General features: G+C 47.6%; 1 long non-coding RNA gene across 3 annotated transcripts; it reads right to left on the reverse strand.

Moving 5' to 3' along the window:
* Positions 1-515: 515 nt before the first annotated feature.
* Positions 516-1,099, reverse strand: LOC134434562 (uncharacterized). 3 transcript variants are annotated; one of them, XR_010031880.1, is made up of 4 exons: positions 964-1,041; positions 866-925; positions 779-806; positions 516-543 (listed from the first exon to the last, which is right to left on the reverse strand). It is a non-coding gene; the product is annotated as an uncharacterized LOC134434562 (long non-coding RNA). The 3 variants fall into 3 exon arrangements; XR_010031879.1 differs by lacking the exon at positions 516-543 and adding an exon at positions 1,061-1,099 and having other exon boundaries at positions 728-806; positions 964-1,022; XR_010031878.1 differs by lacking the exon at positions 516-543 and having other exon boundaries at positions 728-806.
* Between the last annotated feature and the right edge of the window lie 14,451 nt (positions 1,100-15,550).

The following is a 15,550-nucleotide window of genomic DNA, read 5'->3' on the forward strand; positions in this document are numbered from 1 at the left end:
CCTGGGGACCCTCATGTCCCACCCAGGACCCCCAGACCCCTCCTGGGGACCCCCAAATCCCTCTGGGGACCCCTAAACCCGCCCTGGGGACCCCCAAAATCCCACCCAGGACCCCCCAGATCTCCCTGGGGACCCCCAAAATCCCCCCCAGGATCCCCCTGGGGACCCCCAAAATCAAAATCCCCCCCAGATCTCCCTGGGGACCCCCATAATCCCCCCCAGGACCCCCCAGATCCCCCTGGGGACCCCCAAATCCCCCCAAAATCCCCCCCAGATGTCCCTGGGGACCCCCAAACCTCTCTGGGACCCCCCTGGGACCCCCACCCACCCCCCCCCAGTGGGTGACTGTCGGATCAATGCAATTCCGGGGGGCTCTGGGGGGGTTTTGGGGTCCCCCCCGGGCTCGGCGCTGTCGGCACTTTATGGACTGACCCCTGACCTCTGACCCCTGACCCCTGACCCTGAACCTGCCAGGACCTTCCAGAACATTCCCATGGCCCTGCCAGGACCTGTGGGGGCTGCTCTCCATGGCCCTGCCAGGACCTGGGAGTGTTTATGTACCTGCCAGGACCTGCTGGGACTCGTCCCTGTCCATGGCCCTGCCAGACCTTCCAGAACATTCCCATGGCCCTGCCAGGACCTGTAGGGACTTGTCCCTGTTTATGTACCTGCCAGGACCTGTGGGTGCTGCTCTCTATGGCCCTGCCAGGACCTGGGAATGTCCATGGCCCTGCCAGGACCTGTGGGGACCTGTCCCTGTTTATGGCCCTGCCAGGACCTGGGAATGTTTATGTACCTGCCAGGACCTGTGGCCGCTCTCTATGGCCCTGCCAGGACCTGGGAATGTCCATGGCCCTGCCAGGACCTTCCAGAACATTCCCATGGCCCTGCCAGGACCTGGGAGTGTTTATGTACCTGCCAGGACCTGTGGGGAGTTGTCCCTGTTTATGGCCCTGCCAGGACCTGGGGCTGCTCTCCATGGCCCTGCCAGGACCTGGGAGTGTTTATGTACCTGCCAGGACCTGTTGGGACTCGTCCCTGTCCATGGCCCTGCCAGGACCTTCCAGAACATTCCCATGGCCCTGCCAGGACCTGTAGGGACTTGTCCCTGTTTATGTACCTGCCAGGACCTGTGGGTGCTGCTCTCTATGGCCCTGCCAGGACCTGGGAATGTCCATGGCCCTGCCAGGACCTTCCAGAACATTCCCATGGCCCTGCCAGGACCTGTGGTTCCTCTCTATGTACCTGCCAGGACCTGTTGGGACTTGTCCCTGTTTATGGCCCTGCCAGGACCTGTGGCCGCTCTCTATGGCCCTGCCAGGACCTTCCAGAACTTTCCCATGGCCCTGCCAGGACCTGGCCCTGTCACCCTGCCAGGACCTGCCCCTCCCCCTCCCTCCCCTCCCCCTCCCCGTGATTAAAATTCTCCAATTTCGGATTTTTCTCAATTTTTTCTCAATTTGTTTTTGTCACTTTTTTTTTTTTTTTTTTTTTTTTTTTTTTTTTTTTTTTTTTTTTTTTTTTTTCCCAGTCCAGGGGAGGGAAAACCAGTTTGGGACTGGGAGGGAACTGGGATGGACTGGGATGGACTGGGAATGGATTGGAGGGACTGGGATCGAACTGGGACCGACTGGGAGGGACTGGGATGGACTGGGATTGAACTGGGAGGGACTGGGACCATACTGGGATAAACTGGGATATACTGGGATGGACTGGGATAAACTGGGATGGACTGGGAATGGATTGGAGGGACTGGGAATGGATTGGAGGGACTGGGAATAGACTGGGATAAACTGGGAATGGATTGGAGAGACTGGGACCAAACTGGGAGGGACTGGGATGGAGTGGGACAGACCGGGATGGACTGGGAGCAAACTGGGATTGACTGGGATAAACTGGGACAGAGCAGGACCAAACTGGGAGGGACTGGGATAAACTGAGATAAACTGGGAATGGATTGGAGAGATTGGGACCAAACTGGGAATGAACTGGGATGGACTGGGACAGAGTGGGAGGGAACTGGGATTAACTGGAACAAACTGGGAGGGACTGGGACAAACTGGGATATTGCAGTGACCTGAGTGCGTCGTTGAGGGTGAGAGAAGGACGAGAACCTCGTGTCCTGATCAGAAGGCGGGATTGATTGATCTGTCAGCTATAATACATCATAACTGTATATGGTATATAATACATTATCACTATATATGATATATAATACAACTATATATGATATACAATACATTATGACTATATATGATATACAACACATGACTATATATGATATATAATACATTATGACTAAATATGATGTACAATACATTATGACTATATATGATCTATAATACATTATGACCATATATGATCTATAATACATTATAACTATATATGATATATAATACATTATATATGATCTTTAATACATTATGACTATATATGATCTATAATACATTATAACTATATATGATATATAATACATTATGACTATATATGATATACAATACATTACGACTATATATGATCTATAATACATTACGACTATATATGATATACAATACATTACGACTATGTATGATATATAATATATTATCACTATATATGATACATTATGACTTTATATGATCTATAATACATTATGACTATATATGATCTATAATACATTATAACTATATATGATATACAATACATTATGACTATATATGATATACAATACATTACGACTATGTATGATATATAATATATTACGACTGTATATGATCTATAATACATTACAACTATGTATGATCTATAATACATTATATATGATCTATAATACATTATGACTATATGTGATATATAATACATTATAACTATATATGACCTATAATACATTATGACTATATATGATATACAATACATTATAACTATATATGATCTATAATACATTATGACTATATGTGATCTATAATACATTATAACTATATATGATATATAATACATTATCACTATATATGATCTATGATACATTATGACTATATATGATTTACGATACATTATGACTATATATGATCTATAATACATTATGACTATATATGATCTATAATACATTATAACTATATATGATATATAATACATTATCACTATATATGATATATAATACAACTATATATGATCTATAATACATTATAACTATATATGATATACAATACATTATAACTATATATGATATATAATACATTATGACTATATATGATATACAACACATTATATATGATATATAATACATTATGACTATATATGATCTATAATACATTATGACTATATATGATATACAATACATTATGACTATATATGATATATAATACATTATAACTGTATATGATCTATAATACATTATGACCATATATGATCTATAATACATTATAACTATATATGATCTATAATACATTATATATGATCTATAATACATTATTACTATATCTGATATATAATACATTATGACTATATATGATATACAATACATTATAACTATATATGATATATAATACATTATAACTATATATGATATACAATACATATATGATATACAATACATTATATATGATATATAATACAGTATAGCTATGTATGATATACAATACATTATAACTATATATGATATATAATACATTATGACTGTATATGATCTATAATACAACTATATATGATCTATAATACATTATAACTGTACTAAATAGAATAAAGAGAGAGGTTTGCAGATGCTGCTAAGCTAAGAATAGCAAGAAAGAATCCATACCAAAGTTGTGTCCAGGGGCTCTATCCCCACTTGCTCCTGTGATTGGCCCCTAATTATAAACATGGGAGCATGAGCCAATCAAGGTGCATCCCACTGCATCCCACAGCAGCTGATAACAATTGTTTACATTCTCTTCTTCTGGGGCCCTCGGCTTCCCAGAAAAGGGACAACCCCAAAGAAAGGATTTCTGTGGAAAAATGTCCGCGACATCTCACCTTTCGAAATTGTATAAATTAAAAAGAAAAGTGCTGATGTGGAATGAACAGGAAATTTCTTCACCTGTAAAATACACAGTACTAACAAATCACTAAAACAATCCTACAACATAAGAAAATGCAAGAAACAATGCAAAGAGAATTCAAGCCCAAGCAGCTGAGTTTCAGGAACAGTTCACGAGCTGAAGTTGTTTCCTTGGAATATCTGAGAATCCTTTTGGTCCTGAAACAGACTTGCTGCAAAAGAGTCCCATCAATAGTTATCACAAACCATTGACAGTCTTACAACAATTTCAAACAATTTGAGCAACTTTGGAATGTCCTTTTCTGGTCCTTCAGCGCTTCAGAGCTGCTGCCCGCTATTTTCAATCTTGTTTATTTAATTTTAAATTTTCTTTTTTTTATTGAAAACAAAAGAGCAGCAGCCGAGCAGAGCAGTGCCAGAGAAGGAAAGGCCCTGGGGGCCCTGGCCCATGCTGGACCAGGAACCCCAAAACTGGCTCACAAAGGGGGACCAGGAGCGGTAGGAGGAACCAGAATCCCCAAAACCATCAGGAGGCCACGCAGTAGGGGCCGGCCCAGGAACCTCCTGAGCCCAACGGCCCAGGCCAAACCCAGGACACAGGCTGTGCATTCCCGCAGGCTGCACCCTGCTGCAGCACCCACGGCACAGGCTGTGCATTGCCGCAGGCTGCACCCTGCTGCAGCACCCATGGCACAGGCTGTGCATTCCCTGCTGCAGCACCCATGGCACAGGCTGTGCATTCCCTGCTGCAGCACCCATGGCACAGGCTGTGCATTCCCTGCTGCAGCACCCATGGCACAGGCTGTGCATTCCTGCAGGCTGCACCCTGCTGCAGCACCCATGGCACAGGCTCTGCATTCCCACAGGCTGCACCCTGCTGCAGCACCCATGGCACAGGCTGTGCATTCCCTGCTGCAGCACCCATGGCACAGGCTGTGCATTTCCACATGCCTGCACCCTGCTGCAGCACCCATGGCACAGGCTCTGCATTCCTGCAGGCTGCACCCTGCTGCAGCACCCAGGACACAGGCTGTGCATTCCCTGCTGCAGCACCCATGGCACAGGCTGTGCATTCCCACTGCCTGCACCCTGCTGCAGCACCCATGGCACAGGCTGTGCATTCCCACAGGCTGCACCCTGCTGCAGCACCCATGGCACAGGCTGTGCATTCCCTGCTGCACCCTGCTGCAGCACCCATGGCACAGGCTGTGCATTCCCTGCTGCACCCTGCTGCAGCACCCATGGCACAGGCTGTGCATTCCCACAGGCTGCACCCTGCTGCAGCACCCATGGCACAGGCTCTGCATTCCCTGCTGCACCCTGCTGCAGCACCCATGGCACAGGCTGTGCATTCCCGCAGGCTCTGCATTCCCTGCTGCAGCACCCATGGCACAGGCTCTGTATTCCCGCAGGCTGCACCCTGCTGCAGCACCCATGGCACAGGCTGTGCATTCCCACTGCCTGCACCCTGCTGCAGCACCCAGGACACAGGCTCTGCATTCCTGCAGGCTGCACCCTGCTGCAGCACCCATGGCACAGGCTCTGCATTCCCACAGGCTGCACCCTGCTGCAGCACCCATGGCACAGGCTCTGCATTCCCAGTGCCTGCACCCTGCTGCAGCACCCATGGCACAGGCTGTGCATTCCCGCAGGCTGCACCCTGCTGCAGCACCCATGGCACAGGCTGTGCATTCCCTGCTGCACCCTGCTGCAGCACCCATGGCACAGGCTGTGCATTCCCGCAGGCTCTGCATTCCCTGCTGCAGCACCCATGGCACAGGCTCTGCATTGCCGCAGGCTGCACCCTGCTGCAGCACCCATGGCACAGGCTGTGCATTCCCTGCTGCACCCTGCTGCAGCACCCATGGCACAGGCTCTGCATTCCCTGCTGCAGCACCCATGGCACAGGCTGTGCATTCCCACTGCCTGCACCCTGCTGCAGCACCCATGGCACAGGCTGTGCATTCCCGCAGGCTCTGCATTCCCTGCTGCAGCACCCATGGCACAGGCTCTGCATTGCCGCAGGCTGCACCCTGCTGCAGCACCCATGGCACAGGCTGTGCATTCCCTGCTGCACCCTGCTGCAGCACCCATGGCACAGGCTGTGCATTCCCACAGGCTGCACCCTGCTGCAGCACCCATGGCACAGGCTCTGTATTCCGGCAGGCTGCACCCTGCTGCAGCACCCATGGCACAGGCTGTGCATTCCCACTGCCTGCACCCTGCTGCAGCACCCAGGACACAGGCTCTGCATTCCTGCAGGCTGCACCCTGCTGCAGCACCCATGGCACAGGCTCTGCATTCCCACAGGCTGCACCCTGCTGCAGCACCCATGGCACAGGCTCTGCATTCCCAGTGCCTGCACCCTGCTGCAGCACCCATGGCACAGGCTGTGCATTCCCGCAGGCTGCACCCTGCTGCAGCACCCATGGCACAGGCTGTGCATTCCCTGCTGCACCCTGCTGCAGCACCCATGGCACAGGCTGTGCATTCCCGCAGGCTCTGCATTCCCTGCTGCAGCACCCATGGCACAGGCTCTGCATTGCCGCAGGCTGCACCCTGCTGCAGCACCCATGGCACAGGCTGTGCATTCCCTGCTGCACCCTGCTGCAGCACCCATGGCACAGGCTCTGCATTCCCTGCTGCAGCACCCATGGCACAGGCTGTGCATTCCCACTGCCTGCACCCTGCTGCAGCACCCATGGCACAGGCTGTGCATTCCCGCAGGCTCTGCATTCCCTGCTGCAGCACCCATGGCACAGGCTCTGCATTGCCGCAGGCTGCACCCTGCTGCAGCACCCATGGCACAGGCTGTGCATTCCCTGCTGCACCCTGCTGCAGCACCCATGGCACAGGCTGTGCATTCCCACAGGCTGCACCCTGCTGCAGCACCCATGGCACAGGCTCTGTATTCCGGCAGGCTGCACCCTGCTGCAGCACCCATGGCACAGGCTGTGCATTCCCACTGCCTGCACCCTGCTGCAGCACCCAGGACACAGGCTCTGCATTCCTGCAGGCTGCACCCTGCTGCAGCACCCATGGCACAGGCTCTGCATTCCCACAGGCTGCACCCTGCTGCAGCACCCATGGCACAGGCTCTGCATTCCCAGTGCCTGCACCCTGCTGCAGCACCCATGGCACAGGCTGTGCATTCCCGCAGGCTGCACCCTGCTGCAGCACCCATGGCACAGGCTGTGCATTCCCTGCTGCACCCTGCTGCAGCACCCATGGCACAGGCTCTGCATTCCCTGCTGCAGCACCCATGGCACAGGCTGTGCATTCCCACTGCCTGCACCCTGCTGCAGCACCCATGGCACAGGCTCTGCATTCCCACAGGCTGCACCCTGCTGCAGCACCCATGGCACAGGCTCTGCATTCCCACAGGCTGCACCCTGCTGCAGCACCCATGGCACAGGCTCTGCATTCCCTGCTGCAGCACCCATGGCACAGGCTGTGCATTCCCTGCTGCACCCATGGCACAGGCTGTGCATTCCCGCAGACTGCACCCTGCTGCAGCACCCATGGCACAGGCTGTGCATTCTCACTGCCTGCACCCCTCTTCCAGCACAATGGCAGCTCGGGTGGTGGCACGCTGCCTTTCCCCAACACCACTGCGGCATGCCATGCCAGCAGTGAGGGAGCAGAACCTTCCCCAGCAATCCCATCTGGGCTCTGGAGATGTTTGTTCCCCACAGCAAACCAGCCGTGGTCTCCTCCAGCTGCGCCCGTCGCAGACATTTCTCCACAGAAATCCTTTCTTTCGGATTTCTGCGTCTTCTGGAGGGCAGGGGCCTCCGAAGAGAAGGTAAACAATTGTTATCAGCTGCTGTGGAATGCAACAGGGGTTTCTTGATCGGCTCATGCTTCTTGTTCGTAATTAAGGGCCAATCACAAAGTGCAAGCCGGGGGACCGAGTCCTTGGGCACAGCTTTGGTGTGGATTCTTTCTGTCTATTCCAGCCAGCCTAGCAGCTCTGCAAACCTCTCTCTTTATTCTATTCAGCACAGTCTTCATGTATTATATGTGATATCTCAATAAATCAGCCCTCTGATCGAGAAACAAGATTCACCGTCTCTCTCTCGCCACCAGCGACCCCCTCAGGCGCGGTAACATGTGGTGACCCCGACGTGATTCGAACACGCAGCCTTCTGATAACAATTGTTTACCTTCTCTTCGGAGGCCTCTGCCCTCCAGAAGACGCAGAAATCCCAAAGAAAGGATTTCTGTGAGGAAACGTCTGCCACACGTGCCATCTTCCCCTCCGGTGCAAACGCAGCAGGTGAATCTTCCACCCGCCCCATGGCATCTCCCCCGCCAGGCTGGGCAGCACAGGCAGCGCCCTCGGGATGCCCCTGCCCCGCCCTCGCCACCAGGACGCAGGAGAGGCGGCGGAGATGGGAACCACCCCCGATAAACCACCCCCGATAAACCACCCCCCCGTCCCCGATAAACCACCCCCGATAAACCACCCCCCCGTCCCCGATAAACCACCCCCGATAAACCACCCCCCCGTCCCCGATAAAGCACCCCCCCGTCCCCGATAAACCACCCCCGATAAACCACCCCCCCGTCCCCGATAAACCACCCCCGATAAACCACCCCCCCGTCCCCGATAAACCACCCCCGATAAACCACCCCCCCGTCCCCGATAAACCACCCCCGATAAACCACCCCCCCCGTCCCCGATAAACCACCCCCGATAAACCACCCCCCCCGTCCCTGATAAACCACCCCCGATAAACCACCCCCCCGTCCCCGATAAACCACCCCCGATAAACCACCCCCCGTCCCCGATAAACCAACCCCGATAAACCACCCCCCCGTCCCTGATAAATCATCCCCGATAAACCACCCCCCGTCCCTGATAAACCAACCCCGATAAACCACCCCCCCGTCCCTGATAAATCATCCCCGATAAACCACCCCCCCGTCCCTGATAAATCATCCCCGATAAACCACTCCCCCGTCCCCAATAAACCACCCCCGATAAACCACCCCCCCGTCCCCGATAAACCACCCCCGATAAACCACCCCCCCCGTCCCCGATAAACCACCCCCGATAAACCACCCCCCCCGTCCCTGATAAACCACCCCCGATAAACCACCCCCCCGTCCCCGATAAACCACCCCCGATAAACCACCCCCCCGTCCCCGATAAACCACCCCCGATAAACCACCCCCCCGTCCCCGATAAACCACCCCCGATAAACCACCCCCCCGTCCCTGATAAACCACCCCCGATAAACCACCCCCCGTCCCTGATAAACCACCCCCGATAAACCACCCCCCCGTCCCCGATAAACCACCCCCCGTCCCCGATAAACCACCCCCTGACCCAGCCTCCCAGAAGATGCACAAATCCCAAAGAAAGGATTTCCATGAAAAAAAATGTCAGCGACACACAGGGTTGATTTTTTTGGGGTCATTTTTGTGGGGTTGTTTCTGTAGGGTTTGGGTTTTGTGGGGTTTTGTGGGGCTGTTTCATGGGGCTGATTTTTGTAGGGCTGATTTTTGTAGGCTCGGTTTCTCTAGGGTTTGTTTTTATGGTGTCATTTCTGTAGGGCTGTTTTATGGGGTTGATTTTTAATGGGGTTGATTTTTACAGCGTTGATTTCCACAGGGTCGGTTTTTGTAGGGTTGATTTTTGTAGGGTTTTCTCTATAGGGTTTGCTTCTATGGGGTTTTGTAGGGCTGTTTTATGGGGTTGATTTTTAATGGGGTTGATTTTTATAGGGTTTGTTTCTATGGGGTTTTGTAGGGCTGATTTTTGTAGGGCTTGGTTTCTGTAGGGTTTGTTTTTATGGTGTCGTTTTTGTAGGGCTGTTTTATGGGGTTGATTTTTAATGGGGTTGATTTTTATAGGGTTTGTTTTTATGGGGTTTTGTAGGGCTGTTTCATGGGGTTGATTTTTAATGGGGTTGATTTTTACAGGGTTGATTTCCACAGGGTTGGTTTTTGTAGGGTTGATTTTTGTAGGGTTTTCTCTATAGGGTTTGCTTCTATGGGGTCATTTTCGTGGGGTTGTTTCTGTAGGGTTTGGGTTTTACCGGGTTTTGTAGGGCTGTTTTATGGGGCTGATTTTTGTAGGGCTGATTTTTGTAGGGCTTGGTTTCTGTAGGGTTGGTTTTTATGGGGTCATTTTTGTAGGGCTGTTTCTACAGGGTTTTGTTTTTACGGGCTTTTGTGGGGCTGTTTCATGGGGCTGATTTTTATTAGGGCTGATTTTTGTAGGCTCGATTTCTGTGGGGTTTGTTTTCATGGTGTCGTTTTTGTAGGGCTGTTTCATGGGGTTGATTTTTAATGGGGTTGATTTTTAATGGGGTTGATTTTTACAGGGTTGGTTTTTGTAGGGTTGATTTTTGTAGGGTTTTCTCTATAGGGTTTGCTTCTATGGGGTTTTGTAGGGCTGTTTTATGGGGTTGATTTTTAATGGGGTTGATTTTTACAGGGTTGATTTCCACGGGGTCGGTTTTTGTAGGGTTGATTTCTGTAGGGTTTCTTCTATAGGGTTTGCTTCTATGGGGTCATTTTTGTGGGGTTGTTTCTGTAGGGTTTGGGTTTTACCGGGTTTTGTAGGGCTGTTTTATGGGGCTGATTTTTGTAGGGCTGATTTTTGTAGGCTTGATTTCTGTAGGGTTTGTTTTTATGGGGTCGTTTCTGCAGGGCTGTTTTATGGGGTTAATTTTTAATGGGGTTGATTTTTATAGGGTTTGTTTCTATGGGGTTTTGTGGGGCTGTTTCATGGGGCTGATTTTTATTAGGGCTGATTTTTGTAGGCTTGGTTTCTGTAGGGTTGGTTTTCATGGTGTCGTTTTTTAGGGCTGTTTTATGGGGTTGATTTTTAATGGGGTTGATTTTTATAGGGTTTGCTTTTATGGGGTTTTGAGGGGCTGTTTGATGGGGCTGATTTTTATCAGGGCCGATTTTTGTAGGCTTGATTTCTGTAGGGTTTGTTTTCAAGGTGTCGTTTTTGTAGGGCTGTTTTATGGGGTTGATTTTTAATGGGGTTGATTTTTACAGGGTTGATTTCCACGGGGTCGGTTTTTGTAGGGTTGATTTCTGTAGGGTTTCTTCTATAGGGTTTGCTTCTATGGGGTCATTTTTGTGGGGTTGTTTCTGTAGGGTTTGGGTTTTACTGGGTTTTGTAGGGCTGTTTTATGGGGCTGATTTTTGTAGGGCTGATTTTTGTGGGCTTGATTTCTGTGGGGTTTGTTTTCATGGTGTCGTTTTTGTAGGGCTGTTTTATGGGGTTGATTTTTAATGGGGTTGATTTCCACAGGGTTGGTTTCCACAGGGTTGGTTTTTGTAGGGTTGATTTTTGTAGGGTTTTCTCTATAGGGTTTGCTTCTATGGGGTCATTTTTGTAGGGCTGTTTTATGGGGTTGATTTTTAATGGGGTTGATTTTTATAGGGTTTGTTTTTATGGGGTTTTGTGGGGCTGTTTCATGGGGCTGATTTTTAATGGGGTTGATTTTTGTGGCCTTGATTTCTCTAGGGTTTTGTTTTCATGGTGTCGTTTTGTAGGGCTGTTTCATGGGGTTGATTTTTAATGGGGTTGATTTTTACAGGGTTTGTTTCTATGGGGTTTTGTGGGGCTGTTTCATGGGGCTGATTTTTAATGGGGCTGATTTTTGTGGCCTTGATTTCTGTAGGGTTGGTTTTCATGGTGTCGTTTTTTAGGCCTGTTTTATGGGGTTGATTTTTAATGGGGTTGATTTTTATAGGGTTTGTTTTTATGGGGTTTTGTGGGGCTGTTTTATGGGGCTGATTTTTGTAGGGCTGATTTTTGTAGGCTTGATTTCTGTAGGGTTGGTTTTCATGGTGTCGTTTTTTAGGGCTGTTTTATGGGGTTGATTTTTAATGGGGTTGATTTTTACAGGGTTGATTTCCACAGGGTTGGTTTTTGTAGGGTTGATTTTTGTAGGGTTTTCTCTATAGGGTTTGCTTCTATGGGGTTTTATAGGGCTGTTTTATGGGGTTGATTTTTAATGGGGTTGATTTTTACAGGGATGGTTTCCACAGGGTCGATGTTTATAGGGTTGATTTTTGTAGGGTTTTCTCTATAGGGTTTGCTTCTATGGGGTCATTTTTGTGGGGTTGTTTCTGTAGGGTTTGGGTTTTACCGGGTTTTGTAGGGCTGTTTTATGGGGCTGATTTTTGTAGGGCTGATTTTTGTAGGGCTTGGTTTCTCTAGGGTTGGTTTTTATGGGGTCATTTTTGTAGGGCTGTTTCTACAGGGTTTTGTTTTTATGGGCTTTTGTGGGGCTGTTTCATGGGGCTGATTTTTGTAGGGCTGATTTTTGTGGGCTTGATTTCTGTGGGGTTTGTTTTCAGGGTGTCGTTTTTGTAGGGCTGTTTTATGGGGTTGATTTTTAATGGGGTTGATTTTTAATGGGGTTGATTTCCACAGGGTTGGTTTCCACAGGGTTGGTTTTTGTAGGGTTGATTTTTGTAGGGTTTTCTCTATAGGGTTTGCTTCTATGGGGTTTTGTAAGGCTGTTTTATGGGGTTGATTTTTAATGGGGTTGATTTTTATAGGGTTTGCTTTTATGGGGTTTTGAGGGGCTGTTTGATGGGGCTGATTTTTATCAGGGCCGATTTTTGTAGGCTTGATTTCTGCAGGGTTTGTTTTTATGGGGTCGTTTTTGTAGGGCTGTTTTATGCGGTTGATTTTTAATGGGGTTGATTTTTACAGGGTTGATTTCTGTAGGGTTTCTTCCATAGGGTTTGCTTCTATGGGGTCATTTTTGTGGGGTTGTTTCTGTAGGGTTTGGGTTTTACCGGGTTTTGTAGGGCTGTTTTATGGGGCTGATTTTTGTAGGGCTGATTTTTGTAGGGCTTGGTTTCTCTAGGGTTGGTTTTTATGGGGTCATTTTTGTAGGGCTGTTTCTACAGGGTTTTGTTTTTACGGGCTTTTGTGGGGCTGTTTCATGGGGCTGATTTTTGTAGGGCTGATTTCTGTAGGCTTGATTTCTGTGGGGTTTGTTTTCATGGTGTCGTTTTTGTAGGGCTGTTTTATGGGGTTGATTTTTAATGGGGTTGATTTTTACAGGGTTGGTTTCCACAGGGTTGGTTTTTGTAGGGTTGAGTTTTGTAGGGTTTTCTCTATAGGGTTTGCTTCTATGGGGTTTTGTAGGGCTGTTTTATGGGGTTGATTTTTAATGGGGTTGATTTTTATAGGGTTTGTTTCTATGGGGTTTTGTGGGGCTGTTTCATGGGGCTGATTTTTAATGGGGTTGATTTTTGTGGCCTTGATTTCTGTAGGGTTGGTTTTCATGGTGTCGTTTTTGTAGAGCTGTTTTATGGGGTTGATTTTTAATGGGGTTGATTTTTATAGGGTTTGTTTTTATGGGGTTTTGTGGGGCTGTTTTATGGGGCTGATTTTTGTAGGGCTGATTTTTGTAGGCTCAGTTTCTGTAGGGTTTGTTTTTATGGTGTCGTTTTTGTAGGGCTGTTTCATGGGGTTGATTTTTAATGGGGTTGATTTTTACAGCGTTGGTTTCCACAGGGTTGGTTTTTGTAGGGTTGATTTTTGTAGGGTTTTCTCTATAGGGTTTGCTTCTATGGGGTTTTGTAGGGCTGTTTTATGGGGTTGATTTTTAATGGGGTTGATTTTTACAGGGTTTGTTTTTATGGGGTTTTGTGGGGCTGTTTCATGGGGCTGATTTTTAATGGGGTTGATTTTTGTGGCCTTGATTTCTGTAGGGTTGGTTTTCATGGTGTAGTTTTTTAGGCCTGTTTTATGGGGTTGATTTTTAATGGGGTTGATTTTTATAGGGTTTGCTTTTATGGGGTTTTGAGGGGCTGTTTGATGGGGCTGATTTTTATCAGGGCCGATTTTTGTAGGCTTGATTTCTGTAGGGTTTGTTTTCAAGGTGTCGTTTTTGTAGGGCTGTTTTATGGGGTTGATTTTTAATGGGGTTGATTTTTACAGGGTTGATTTCCACGGGGTCGGTTTTTGTAGGGTTGATTTCTGTAGGGTTTCTTCTATAGGGTTTGCTTCTATGGGGGCATTTTTGTGGGGTTGTTTCTGTAGGGTTTGGGTTTTACCGGGTTTTGTAGGGCTGTTTTATGGGGCTGATTTTTGTAGGGCTGATTTTTGTAGGGCTTGGTTTCTGTAGGGTTGGTTTTTATGGGGTCATTTTTGTAGGGCTGTTTCTACAGGGTTTTGTTTTTACGGGCTTTTGTGGGGCTGTTTCATGGGGCTGATTTTTGTAGGGCTGATTTTTGTGGGCTTGATTTCTGTGGGGTTTGTTTTCATGGTGCCGTTTTTGTAGGGCTGTTTTATGGGGTTGATTTTTAATGGGGTTGATTTCCACAGGGTTGGTTTCCACAGGGTTGGTATTTGTAGGGTTGATTTTTGTAGGGTTTTCTCTATAGGGTTTGCTTCTATGGGGTTTTGTAGGGCTGTTTTATGGGGTTGATTTTTAATGGGGTTGATTTTTATAGGGTTTGTTTTTATGGGGTTTTGTGGGGCTGTTTCATGGGGCTGATTTTTAATGGGGTTGATTTTTGTGGCCTTGATTTCTGTAGGGTTTGTTTTTATGGTGTCGTTTTTGTAGAGCTGTTTTATGGGGTTGATTTTTAATGGGGTTGATTTTTATAGGGTTTGTTTCTATGGGGTTTTGTGGGGCTGTTTCATGGGGTTGATTTTTAATGGGGTTGATTTCCACAGGGTTGATTTCCACAGGGTTGGTTTTTGTAGGGTTGATTTTTGTAGGGTTTTCTCTATAGGGTTTGCCTCTATGGGGTTTTGTAGGGTTGTTTTATGGGGTTCGTTTTTATTGGTTTGTTTTATGCGGTTTGGTTTTTCAGGGCTGTTTCTACAGGGTTTGGGTTTTATGGGGTTTTGTAGGGCTGTTTTATGGAGTTGATTTTTGTAGGGTTGGTTTTTGTAGGGTTAATTTCTATAGGGTTTGTGTTTTATGGGGTTTTGTAGGGCTGTTTTATGGAGTTGATTTCTGTAGGGATGGTTTTTGCAGGGTTAATTTCTATGGGGTTTGGGTTTTATGGGGTTTTGTAGGGCTGTTTTGTGGAGTTGATTTTTGTGGGGTTGGTTTTTGTAGGGTTAATTTCCATGGGGTTTGTTTTTATGGGGTTTTGTAGGGTTGATTTTTGTAGGGTTGATTTTATAGGGCTGTTTTACAGTGTTCATTTTTATAGGGTCGCTTCTATAGGGTTTGGCCTTATAGGGTTAATTTTTAAGGGTTTGGTATTATGGGGTTAATTTTCTGGGTTCGTTTCTATAGGGTTTGGTGTTATAGGGTTAATTTTGTGGGTTCGTTTCTGTAGGGTTTGGTTTTATGGGGTTAATTTTTATAGGGCTGCTTTTATAGGGTTAATTTTGCGGGTTCGTTTCTATAGGGTTTGGTATTATAGGGTTAGTTTTATGGGTTTTGGTTTTATGGGGTTAATTTTTATAGGGTTTGGTTTTATGGGGTTAATTTTTATGGGCTTTGGTATTATAGGGTTAATTTTACGGGCTTGTTTTTATGGGTTTTTTTAGGGTTGTTTCTATGGGGTTTGGTTTTAGGGGGT

Source organism: Melospiza melodia, unplaced genomic scaffold, assembly GCF_035770615.1.
Source record: "Melospiza melodia melodia isolate bMelMel2 unplaced genomic scaffold, bMelMel2.pri scaffold_419, whole genome shotgun sequence".
NCBI classification, from domain to species: Eukaryota; Metazoa; Chordata; class Aves; order Passeriformes; family Passerellidae; genus Melospiza; species Melospiza melodia.